We start from the raw sequence: 14,054 nt of genomic DNA on the forward strand, positions 1-14,054 counted from the left end.
ATTCCATTTCTGCTTACACCATAGATCATTGAAGCCATTAAGCTTCTATCTACGCTTTTAGCCAGGAATCTTTGAAAAGATTTTTCATACTTAGATTCATGCTTACTATCAGAGGCATCGCAGGCAATAACTTCTTCTAACTTTGCAATTTGATTCTTAAGCACAGAGTTAGAATTAACTAAAGCATGGTTATCATTTTTCAAATCAGATATGATTTTCTCATGTTCAGAAGGAGTTTTAGAAACAGCAGATAAGTTCTTTTTCAGCTTCTTATGCTTAGACAACAAGGAGTTATACTTATCCATGATATCAGACAAGGCATGTTTCAGTTCAGAGGTAGAGAAGGAAGCAAATACCTCATTTTCATCGTCAGAGTCTGGATCTCCTTCTGATTCTGAGTCAGAGTCAACAGCTTCCTTTGACTCTGTTCCTTTGTCTTTGACAATAGCCATGAGTCCTTGGACTTCACCATCAGAGTCAACATCCTCTGACTCTGATTCATCGAATGTCACCATCAGACTCTTCTTGGTCTTGAAGTGCTTCTTTGGCTTCTTGTCCTTCTTCAATTTTGGACAGTCACTTTTGTAGTGCCCTGATTCTTTGCACTCAAAGCAAGTGACTTCCTTGATTGATGACTTCTTCTGACCTGAGGATTCAGACTTTCCTCTTGCCTTTCCAGAGCCTTTGAACTTGCTCTGCCTGTGCTTCCAGATGCGGTTGAGTCTCTTGGAGATCAGAGTCAGCTCATCTTCATCAGAATCTTCTGATGCTTCTTCAGATTCTTCTTCTTCAGCTTGAAAAGCCTTTGACTTCTCAACCTTAGCCTTTTCAGATTTGGATTTCAAGGCTATGGACTTTTTCCTCAGATCTTGCATCTCTGAGCGCTTCAGCTCATGGCATTTCAAAATGCTGATGAGTTCTTCTAAACTCATATTCTCAACATCTCTCGTGAGCTCTATTGAAGTCACCAAAGGCATCCAACTTTCAGGAAGACACCTGATGACCCTTATGACATGATCTTTTGTTGTGTAGCTCTTGTTGAGAGGACGTATGCCAGCTACAAGCAGTTGAAATCTGGAGAACATTTCTTCAATGGACTCATTTGGCTCCATGATGAAGGATTCATACTTTTGGATCAAAGACAATGCCTTTGATTCTTTGACTTTCTTGTTTCCTTCATGAGACATCTTCAGAGAATCAAAAATACCTTTAGCAAACTCACGATCTGTAATCTTCTGGTACTCCTCATAGGAGATAGCACTTAGAAGAATTGCTCTTGCTTTGTGATGTTGTGAATACAGCTTCTTTTGATCTGCAGTCATCTCTGACCTTGGGATCTTCTTGCCATCTGCATCAACTGGACGCTCGTAGCCATCCACAATAATATCCCAGAGATCTGCATCGAAACCCAGAAAGAAACTTTCCAGTCTATCTTTCCAATATTCGAACCTTTGACCGTCGAACATAGGAGGCTTTGCGTTGTAACCATCTCTTTGAGTTTCACTGGTGGTGGCAGCCATTGTTTTTCACACCGGCCCGGATCACTGAACACTGTTAGGTGTGGTAATCAGAACTTGCGCTCTGATACCAATTGAAGGTATGAAAAACGGTAGAAAGGGGGGGGTTTGAATAACGTTTTCAGTACAAAACTACCACCTTAAAGATTTTAACAAATCTTTTCGAGAACTAAGTGCAAAAGATAGAGATAGAAAAGCACACAAGGATTTTATCCTGGTTCACTTGATAAATCACTCAAGCTACTCCAGTCCACCCGTTAAGGTGATTTCTTCCTTCTTAGAATGAAGGCAATCCACTAATCAGGTAAGAGTTACAACTGCACTTGAAACCTACAAGTGACTAACAATTACACTGACTTAGCTCACACTAAGATTCACTCTCTTAGTCTTCTCTAGGATCCGATCAACCTTGATCTCCTAAAGGAAAATCAAACAACTGTTTGAGGTTGGTGTTTACAAGGGTTTGCTTCTGAATAAGCTGAGTGTAAACTAAATAAATTACAAGATGAAAGAAAGCTTAGAATATTTTGAATGTCTTGCGCGTGTGTTGCTTCTTAGTTTCTTAGCCGCTTCTTTCAATCTTCAGCCTCTATATATACTCCAAGGATTAGGGTTGAGCGTTGCATGGGAAATGCTACCGTTGGAGGGCAGTTCTGGAAAATCCAGCTTCTGCTGTGGCTGAGAACGTTAGGTAGGTCGTCAGGAAGGTACACTGCTTTTGTACTTGGATAGCGACTTGACCTTTTAACCTAGGAGACTTCTGATCAGAGGAATGCTTCGTATAGGAACTTGTGAAGCCGGTTGATCAGAGTCAGAGGGAAAGCACAGATCCTCTGACCATTGTATCTTCTGATTCTGAACTCAGAGGGAAGAACATGGCCTTCAGAGTTTCTTGCTTCTGGACTTCAGAGTTTCCACTATTCAGCTTCTGGATCTTCAGAGTCTTCTACACCATCAGAACATCTGAACCTTCAGTGTTTCTTGGTTGTCAGAACTTCTGGATCATCAGAGCTTCTAGCGACTGAGTCCTCATCAGAGTTTGTATAGCTTCAGATCTTCTGAAGCTTTTCCACTGTTCATACTGAACATGGTGAATGCGAAAGCGTTGCTTGGGTTACCCTTTATACACAGTGCTTCTGATTTGTGTGAAATTGAGTCAGGGTCAGAGCCTGTAAACAGCACACTCAGAAAAACACGTTAGAGTACCACAATTGTTCATATCAAAAGGTTAACTTGTAATCATCAAAACATAGAGTTGTACTACTAGATCAAAACTTGATCTTACAGTCATCTCTTCTAAATATTTTGTCTTCTTTTTCCCCAGTTAGAGGCAGAAGGATAAATGGTTCTGGATAAAGGAAGGTAATGGTATTTTTTCTGTCTGCTCAGCTTATGAGGCCTTGGCTTTTGATGTTAGTTGGGAAGAGGAACCGTGTTTCAAACTGCTGTGGAAAGCACAAGCTCCGTCAAATGCAATTGCTTTGGGTTGGAAGGTGTTACTGGATAGAATCCAAACTAAAGATAATTTGGTACATAGGAACATTCTGATTGCTGATTTGTCATGTCCTTTATGTGATGCTTTGGAAGAAAGGTCATGCCATTTATTCTTTTCCTGTTCGGTGGCGTGGAAAATATAGGGTTTAATTCACAAATGGCTGGGTTTTTCTGTGGTTATACCTTGGCAGGCCAAAGCTCATCTTCTGCAGTTTGTGGGTCTTGGGTCATGGAAATCAAGGGCTGGTTTGTTGGTTATTTGGTTGGCAGTAATATAGCAAATTTGGGTGGGACGAAATGCAAAGTTGTTTAGGGGGGAGGTTTTTAATTTGTTAGTGTGTTTTGATCAGGCTCGAATGAAAGCTTGGCTTTGGCTTAAATCAAATAATAAGAATTTTACTCATGCTCTATCAGAGTGGTTTGGTGAGCCGTTATCTTGCTTGGAGGACATGTGATTCAGCTGCTGTTGTTGATAGCTGTGTATGGAATACATCTTTCTTATCTTGACTTGTTGGTAATATGAACCTGTCATAGCTTCAAGGCGTGTACTGGGGCCTCATATTGGCTTTTGAAGATTTGGAATAGTTTTGATGCTTGGAGAAGTTTGCTGGTTTTTTCTTGTGATTTAGTGCTGTTCGTGTTGATTGGGTGATGCCATTTATATGGTTTCAGCATGAAAATTGCATTGGATGGAAGCTGTATTGGGTGCATCCTATTCTTACCTGTTCCAATATCTAGAAGGCTTGGATTTGCATTGATTTTGAAGGCATGAGGCGTGTAGGGGATCACAGAGTCAGCATTCTGGGTCGGTTTCTTGGAGAAGCTATTTGTTTGATTGGCAATTTTGATCTAATATTTTCATGGACTTATTCGTTAATTGGTGTTTTAAATTGTGCTTGAATTGGCAACAGGGTGTGAGGTGGGTTATTAGATTTTTTTGTAAACCTCCTTGAAAATTTACTCTTGACTCTTCAAAATTGGTACTCTTTTTCCTTGATAGGTTTTCCCAAGGGGGTTTTATCCTATTAAGGTTTTAATGAGGCTCGTTTTGTTTAGTCTATTTTCATTGAGGTATTAGGTGGGGTAGTTTCGTTTTCCTTAGGACCCTTGCTCTTGTTCAAGTTAGCTTGTAGCTTGTCTCTTTCTATCTACTTCTTTCTCTTTGTATTGGGTTGAAGTACCCCTTGTACTTCTATTCAATATATTTCTTATCGCTTATCAAAAAAAATATAATATAATAATAATAACAACATCTAACAAAGTTAACAATTAAAAAAAGGAAACTTATCCTAAGAAAGAAAAAAAGAAACTGATTGAAAGAGTAGTGGCGAAGTGCAGCGGCGGCCGGCGGAGACAGTGAAAACAGGGGAAGAGGTGCGAACTTAATTTGACAAAAATTAAGAATTCAATTGAAGTGGTTCATACACACTTAATCATTTTGTTCTTCCTTTCTCTATCTATAGTACTGTAAAATTCGGTTTTTCATTCGGATTGTATTTGATTCTATCATCCATGCTCAACAATTTGATTACAAAGTTTGATCACTATGAACATATATTGAGGTTAAAAATCACGGAGATACATGTGAGTTTGCAGTGTTACAATAATTTGTGCAAAGGTGAGATAAGAAAATAAAGAAAGACAACAATTACTTGGTGATAGAACCAGTTGCAATTAATTTCCTTTCCACTGCTCAGTGACCAAGCTCTCCTCCTCAGCACTATCTATCTCAACACTCTGTTCTGATTTTTTCTCTCAATATTCTGGTCGTGTTTCTTCCTCCTTTTTGTTCCCTTTTGAACTCTGCTCCTCTCTTCATTTATAGGCCAGAAAGCTTGGTAATTTCTTCATGCATTTAAAGAGCCCAACTGTATTTCTTCCATGTTTTCAACAATTGCAGCTGAGATGTGAAAAATTGTATGCGGTGCTTGCCATTCTTGACATTATATCTTCAAATTGCAACTTGAGAGGATTTGGTACTGTGCCATGGTTGCCATTTTCAACCGTAAATCTAGCACCAAGGTGTATATTCAACAGCATATCTCTAGATTAGCTTCAGATAGGTAGATAGCAAGGCACATGGTTGGCATGCTACTAAGGGCTTTTGTCTCTCTTTTCTTTATTTTTGTATTCTCTTTTATTGCTTGGTCACGTTGTGCCCCTTTTCTTTCTCTTCTTCTATAATACTTCAGGGATAAAAATTAAAAAAGCTGGTTGAAATTTGTTTTTGAAAGCATTTAATGAGATGCCAATTTTCAACACAAATTTCTTCAACTTCACTTGATGTCCTCGACCACATTTCTTTAGTTTCCAAGCCAGTGCATGGCCTGCAAGAAAAGATGGTGCGCATGCACCTAAAAACTTTTCAAAAATGATAGAAATTTGAATAAAATTAGAATAAGGGAAAGATAAAAAGGGTAGGATAAAATTAGGTGTTCACAGGTGAAATAGAAAAACAAATAATACTTTCATGAAAATTAACAAAATTAATTGCACTTATAAATATATGTGTTTCTTCTTCTCTATCTAGATAATTATATAGGAACGAAAGTAGTACAATTTATAACATGCAAAATCTATTTCTCGTTGCCAAAGGCGTATCTAGGGAGGAGCTGGTAGGGGCCGCGACCCCCGCAAGAATTTTATTTTTTCACCGACTACAAGTACTTTTATGGAGTTTTGTTTGTGGTCTTATTCTCGCCCCTGCAAAGTTTTGTTGTTGTAGAATTTTAGTCTCATCCCTCAGTTATCACAAATTTATACTTTACAACGTCCTCATGAAACTAAATGGAGTTCTCATTTTAAATTAATAGTAACAAGTTTGATAAAATTATTTGGCGAAATTTCTAAGGTTCTTGAAAATATAAATGAGAATGCATTTAATTCTTCTCAACGAAGAGATACAAGAGCAACTTCTCGAATTTGTCAAAATTAAAATTAATAAAATCTATCTTAGATCAATCATGTCTCAATAAAGATTAAATAGATTAGCTTTATTATCAACTAGATATCATACCCGTGCAATGCACGGGCTTAGTTAAAATATTGTTTAACATTATATAAAAATTATTATAGTTAAATAATTAAAATTATTTTTTTTTTCACTATCAATATAAAAAAAATTATGTCAATCCATTTCAATAAATATTATTATAGTTCATTTTGTATAAATAATTAATATTACTCAAATTTAATTATTAGCATAAAATAATTTTAACAAATAAATTTTTTATTTATTTAATAATATGAAAAATTATTAAGTTAATTTGAAATATTTAAATTACTAAAAAAATGTTAAATAGTAAGTGTTTAATGTCTTGAAATAAGTTTTAATATCATTTTTTATATTTTTTTTACCTGGAAAAGCCATTTGGTGTGACATGTCAAGACCAAGAAGAATAAATTAATTTTAACTTTTTGAATTATAATAAGTGATAACTTAAATAAAATTTTTACAAAAAAAAGTCCAAAATATTATCTTGTGAATTTAATTTTTTTCAACTTATTTGGTTTGGGAGTATTTTCTCACAGCTGATAGCCATGAGACTAATTTTTTGAGATTCTACGATCACGTTAAATGGATAGACCAGGCCTCTCACAACAAACATTTATTCAACTTTGATCATTATTATTTTCTCTATTATGCTTCCTTGAGTAATTTTATTAATACATCATAGATAAAAAAACATTTTTTTATAGTTAATATTAAATACCTTAGCATTTTTCAATTTTAAAATAATTTTAATTTTTAATATTTGTAAAATGCAAAACTTAAATAATTTTAAATAAATATTTAATATTTGTCAAATGCAAATAAATATTTTTTGTTTTATAGTTTAATGTATTTAATGTAAAATTCAAGTCTCCTTCACATTTTTTTTGGTACTTCGGAAAGATAAGTTGCACTCGCTAGGAATCGATTCCTGGACCTCCCACTATCCAACCCATATGTTCCGAGCTCTTACCACTTGAGCTATCCTACGGGGACCAAGTCTCCTTTACATATAAACTCAAATGCACATATTTGTTTTTAATTGTAATTTTTTATTGTAAGATCTTTATAAATTATAATTTTTTATAAATATAAGAAATATATTAAATAGAAGAAGAGTTACTATTTCCTTTACTATTGTCTTATAATTTTGTTTTTAATTAGTTAATGGCTTTAAACATTGCAATTTTATTAAGTTTTTAGAGTTGTGCTATCCCACACGATTTCATATTATAATCTCATTATTTTCTAATAACTGATACTTAATTTTTTTTTTTAGTCGGTTACATCTCCATGTAGTATAATTTTTTGCGAGTTCATTTCATTGACCTTTCATTAAAAGAAAAATGAAAATACATCAGAAAATACAAATACATTCTAGGAGTATATTATTCACTGTATGTTGATTATACATATTCATCTATTTATTTATTTAACCATTATTGGGGACTTTTCATTTCTGTCAGTTTCTTAATCCTTACTCCCTCATATGTCAACTTACTAATGTGGATTATCATGCTTATAAAAAAACTAATGTAGATTATTATTTTAATTCAATCTTTGTATTTAATACAATGATGAAGTCTCTTGTACATATACACATTTAATGCTTAAAAAAACACAAGTGTGCCTTACATATATACTAGAAATTAAACCCGTGCGTTGCACGGGTTTGTTTTTAAGTTATGTGTCTATTATTTGTTAAATTAATTTATGTAATATGACAAATTATTGAATAGTAGGTTATTAAGAATATGATAAACATATGTAATGAAATTACATTAATGAAGCTCAATAAAAAAAATTATTGTACACTAATTTTATTAGTTTTTTTTTGTAATAAACATTTGGTACCGGTCACCCTTTGGATATACCGACAGATTCGAGATTTAGTCACAATTAAGACTCATCATCCATCTCCCAGAGTAGTGATGATGAGAGGCTCAGTTGGCAACGCAGGTTGAGTGTGTGTGAAGAGCTCTCAATATTAAGTAAAATGATAAAAATATATAATTAGAGCTGAATAAGTTAGTCTGTGTTTGTGTAAAATCATCTGTAAAAGTAAACTGACTTTTATAAAGTGGTATTTATCTCTTGCTTTCATGTTTTGGCCATCAAAGTAGTGTTTTTAGTTGAAACTTTATGGGAAGTGTTCTAATGAAAGTTTAATGTCGAAACATATTCTTAGTGACACATATAAAATTTATACTATTTATTGCATAATGAGTATTTAATTAGTTAATATGCAGTTTGTAAGAGCATATATTTTTTTAACTTGATTACGAATTAAGATAATAATTTATCTTATTCGATAAATGTTTATAGTATTATAGAAAGTAAAAAATTATAAAACTCCATAAGACAATTTGAAAACACAAATCATCCAACCTAATGAATGTACATTACAATGGTTAAAATTAACTCTTTGAATCCCTGATATTCCGTTATTAAGGAATGCACTTTATGATAGACCTTTAACTTTCACTACACTTGAGGAGAACATGGTTCCTTCAGTAGAGGATTGATGTGGTTAACACAAGTAAATTATAAGGACTTAGTTAAGAAATATTCTTAATTAAGCTCGTGTAGCATAATAATGTGCAAAAGTGAAAGTTTGTTAAGAATGGTTGTTATTTTTTATCAATGAATAAATATTGTAGCTATATCAAATATGATTTCATTTAGGAACTTTATGAAATACTTCATTGCATACTTCATTTTTAGTCTATTGTAGATAAGTGCAACAATGGTAAACCTCATAGGAGGTTATAAACTCATATTAAATATTATTAGAAAACATACTTTAGATCAAAATTATAACTAACCAAAAATTTTAAAGTTAAACTATTTTTACAAATAAATTTAATTAAATTATTCTATTTTTTGAACAGCATAAAGAACTTTATTGAAAAAATGATCAAACATACAACCAATGGATACTTGCATGACTTGCATAAAATAATTAATATATATCTCATAATTTAATTAACTTAGTTTTTAATATATTTAATTTATTTATCATCATATATGCAGTTAAATAGAAAATTACTCTATGATAATTTTAACTATCAATAATTATTTAATAAAAATATTTATTAATTTTAAATCTATTTTACATAATTAAATCTATTTTATATTAATCTATTTTAATTTTTAATATTTGTCAACTCAAGTTATTTTTTTAAATTATAACTATTATTATTTAATATAGATATTTTTGTGAATATTTAATGTAGGTAGTTGAATAGCTTTTGACAATACAATTTTTTTTCAGTTTTTAATCTTATTATTTAATATATTTATTACAAAGATAATTTGTTATTACTTAATGCATTATAATACATGCAATATTTACTAATGTATTTAATGTAATGGTTCAAGTGTGCTTTACTTATATATATAGACTAGTACTTTTACCCGTGCGATGCACGGGGATACTAATTTTTGTTTATAGCATGTAATTGATTAAAATCTGTGTTTTTTGTTATTTTTTAAGAAAAATTTCATGAATAAAAAAATAAGATTAAAAAAAAACAAAAAATTGATTTTTTTTTTATAAATGTGTCTGATTTACTGAAATGAAGGTCTAACAACTGGTTCATTCGCCAAGATTTGATTCCTGACTTTTCACCTTGCAAATCTCTTCATTTCCCTTTGCTCACCAAGTGAGTTACCCTTCCCCCCGAATGCCTAATAACTAACCACTAAATTGTATTTAATTTCTATGTTAAATGATTGATAGTGCAAATACATTACCCCCGCCTCCCACTTGCATAGAATAGATATTGCAGTTAAACCACAAAAAACAGTAGATGATTGATATAAAACTCTAGTAAAGTGCACTCATCTACCACATCATGAAATAAATTCCATCACCTAAAACTAAATATATATAAATGAAGACTAACCGGATATTTACAAACTCTCAAGCTGAAGTTCATTTATTTTAGGAGACCATAGCATTAGCCATTAACATTAGCATCATCTTCATCAACATCTCTTGTTTCACTGAACATGTAATGACTTAGATATTCCATCAAGTAATGACTTAGACATATATCAAGGCTGTTTCTACACCTATTTTGGTTAATTAACAAACACTTTGCGCCTTCAGTGAACGCTACATCTTTCTCATGGCATCCAAATCCAGAGATATAAGTATAATAGAGGTATAAACTTTGAACAATAACAGGCCCCCCTCAATGACAGAGTTATCAATCAGAGCAAATATCTGCTTGTTCAACTTTCTGTATCCTCTATGTTGGTTCAACTTTCTAAACATGAACTCTTCAAATTCGGGATCAACTATGTATTATGCAGCATTTTCATTGTTGATTTGTTAACTTTAAGAAAAACACCATTAAAAATTTGTCTCAATCTCAATAGCTGTAGAAACCTCCTTGTCTTAGGATGCATGGCATTAATGCCAAGGATACGAATAATAAATAAGAGAGAGCTTAGCATTAGGATCTACATAAAATCAACCTTTCAGCTTTTCCTCACATTTCAATGGAATCAATTCCATTTCCTGCTCATTGCACTCCTTCACGCACTGCTTAGTCCTGTTGTAGATAATCTTACGACTCTTGGCTCTCTTTTCTTCTTAGCAGCTTCAAGCTCCTGCGTTTTCACCAAGGCAGGTCCCTCTTCCGCTTCTTACACAATGTCCTACATGCAAAGAGAATTTGATCAATAATAGTAAAGAAGAGGTTACCTAGAATAATGCCCCTTGACTGACTAAGACCTAAAATAATTTGTACACTTGATGCTAAAATTATTTCACCTTCAGCCTCAAGTTATTTCAGTAAATTATTTCAAGCTTTCATGCCAAATCCTAATATCTTAGATCAAATTTAATTCCCAAAGATCTGAAGCAGCAACCAAGCAGCCTCAAGTTATTTCAGTAAATGAATAAATCAATGTACATGAAGACAAAAGTTTGTTAATAGATCATGGTAACTTAGGTTGATCATGGGAAAGGGGTAGGAGCTAAATTTGAAAGTTAAAGGGGGAAAAAAGAAAAGGCATAAATGCAAGAAGGTGAAGTTGGACCAATAACCTAAGAAGGAAAAGAGCAGGAAAGAGCTTGTTGAGGAAACATATGTATGAATCTAAATCAATTTATTTGAAAATGTAGATCAAGTGCACAAATGTCCCAGAGCAGCAAGTCTCGGAGTCCAAAAACACAACAGATTTTGTATTAAGGAGACAAAAAGTAGTAGGATGAAATAAAATTTAATCAGCTATAGGAAAGATATATGTCTAGCATTGGAATTTATTAGTTGCAGCTAATGTAAGAACTTTCTTTGACAACATTACATCTCCAACATGGTCACACTCACACCCAACATAGAAAGTGCTAACCTGTTAAAACTCCCCATGTTATGAGATCAGCGAATTGCATAACAAACATTAGATGTTAAGAAAATTAACAAACTTGCTGCATTAAAGAAAGAAATTTATAAAATGCATGTAAATGAAGCAATTTAAGGGTGAAGCGAATTAAGCCAAAGCCAAAGACAGAGCACACTTACCTATTCATTTTTTGAGATGTAAAATTAGATTCCCATTGGTTTAGAACTTTCTCCTCCCATATGTTGTTCGAAACCTTGTAAGCTACTCAGTGGTTGCAGCTGATTTTGAAGTAAATCCAGCAGGTACTACCAAAATTAAGTGTTTTCATGCTCTAGCTGATACATTAAAATGAATAAAATATATCAGAATCATGGATAAAAGAAACAAAGAGGTGGGAGTATATTTGGCAGCAACATAACAATCAAAAGAATGTCAAAGTAGTATGAAATATTTTAAATTTCTTTTTAGGTCAGATAGGGAATATGATAAGGATAATTTTTCCAGACCACATGCCCACCACGCTTTCCTTTTTTTCTTCAAGTTACCTTCTTGATTTTTATCATGTCTGATTAATTGCTTATGCCCTGGTTCATAGCTGCATAGATAAATATTAATGTGCTTGGAAAACCAAAAGTCTTCCATCTCTAAGACCATAGACATGAACAAATTGGATAAGAAATAGGAAAAGAAGAAGCTCTAATTAAGAGCTTGTCTAACAATCAAAACCCAGTAAAACCCTTTTAAAATTACACTCCTTCTTAATACTTTTAGAAATAAAATAGAAGAGTAGTATTTGTGAAGCCAGTCCAAAGAGCATTGATTTAATAAAAAGGCATTAAAAAAGCACTATGCAAGAAACAATACAGGACCTGCTATTCTCACACTGACGCATCATGTTCCTTGCACATTACGTGTGGAAGCCCAGACACCATTTCAACAGCCATTTCTCCTACTTAGTAAATATCAAAGAATGTAAAATCAGCAGCCTTTCAAAAAAAAATTAGTTCTATAATTTATGTAGGAGGAAAAAAGAGAACCATTCTTACAATGGGGATTGACAACTCCATAACCGTAAAAAAACACATGCATAAAAAACATCAATTCAATTCTAACCCAGAAAATGCAAGCATGGGCGTCAGTTCAAATGAATTAAAGTCCCTCAAATTTGGCCTGTCCAGAGCATAACTGCAAGTAAATTAAAAATGAAAGAGAAGATGAGACCCTAAATCACATAATAAGGTTGATTGAGATGAACAAATGAAAGATAAAAAGAAGAACAATCAAAGAGTTGCAGATAAAGAAACCTAACACCATGATAAACCCAGCCAAGGCGCACCGCAGCGGCGAAGCCACAAATCCAAGGCGGAAGCAGCGGTGCGGTCAGCATCGGCGGGAGTTCCAAATCCAACGGTGAGATGAATCTAGTGAACAACAGCGACAAAGGAATTAAATCAACAGCGACAAAGGAAGGCGTACAACAGAACTGAAACTGTGCAAAAGAGAAGAATAAGAACGGTAGGAGAAAACGAAAAGTGTGAGCGGATACGTTTGAGAAGCCAAAAAGCTAGGAAGATTGTAAAGGGAACTAACGGCTGTGATTGAATCAAGAAGAAGTAATAAGTATTTTTACCAAAATAACCATACTTAAATTTTTAATATAGTACAATAAAATATTGAAGTACCAAATTGCCCTCAAGGTTGCAAAAACTCTTCCTTTATATATAGTATAGATAGATAGATAGATAGATAGATAGATAGATAGATAGATAGATAGATATAGATGGAAAAAGACATGTTAAATCAAATTGGTTATGATAATATAATAAATGATTTTGCATCTTAAAAAGCTCAAAAAATGATATTTTTTTACATAATTTTTTTAATAAAGAAATAATTTTTTAGGTAAAAAAAGTCTCATTTTAAAGTTTTCTTTATGCCTTATTTTATGTTGAGCCGGCCCTTGCCTTTGCCATTGGGTTCCACCATGTTATCCTCAATTGCCACACGTTTACGATTTGATGATAACAACAACAATAACGAGTGCTGGAAGACCATGTTTGAGCTCCAGCATTGCACTGGTGAGGCCATCCTCTTCTTTCTCAACGACGAGACCTATTTGGGATCCACTTGTTGTCATGCCCTCCTTACCATAGCCTAATGATGCTGGCCTGAAATGCTTCTCACGCTTGGCCTCACCCGCCAGGAAGGTGATCTCCTCCGTGGCTACTGCGATGATGTCGCCAGCAAAATCGTTGCCACCATTTGTCTTCGACGTCCATGCCCTAAGCCCTATGGCCTGAAATCCCACTTATTCTAGACTCTAGACCACTATTCTGTTGATGATAAAATAAATACACATCTCATATTGTCACCATCAATACATAATACGAAAGAGAAAGATTATTATTTACAATGTTTTTTTTATGGAATATTATTTGGTTGTTATGATGTTGTTTACTTCTGTTTTGATTTTTATTTGGGCAACAATGAGTTAGTAGTTACTGATGCTTTATTTCTGAGTGAAACTACTGATTTGCAATAGAACGCAAACAGTCAAAACAGAAAGTTTTAATTCTACTAACATCTGGCCTATTAGCTCAGCTGGTTAGAGCGTCGTGCTAATAACGCGAAGGTCGCAGGTTCGAGACCTGCATGGGCCACTTTTTTAACTCCCGCGTCACTTAATATTAAACCGT

The 14,054-nt window shown here is 33.4% G+C and overlaps 1 non-coding gene across 1 annotated transcript; it reads left to right on the top strand.

Moving 5' to 3' along the window:
* Positions 1-13,944: 13,944 nt before the first annotated feature.
* Positions 13,945-14,018, top strand: TRNAI-AAU (transfer RNA isoleucine (anticodon AAU)). The gene has a single exon. It is a non-coding gene; the product is annotated as a tRNA-Ile (tRNA).
* Positions 14,019-14,054: the final 36 nt, after the last annotated feature.

Source organism: Lotus japonicus, chromosome 1, assembly GCF_012489685.1.
Source record: "Lotus japonicus ecotype B-129 chromosome 1, LjGifu_v1.2".
Classification (NCBI taxonomy): domain Eukaryota; kingdom Viridiplantae; phylum Streptophyta; class Magnoliopsida; order Fabales; family Fabaceae; genus Lotus; species Lotus japonicus.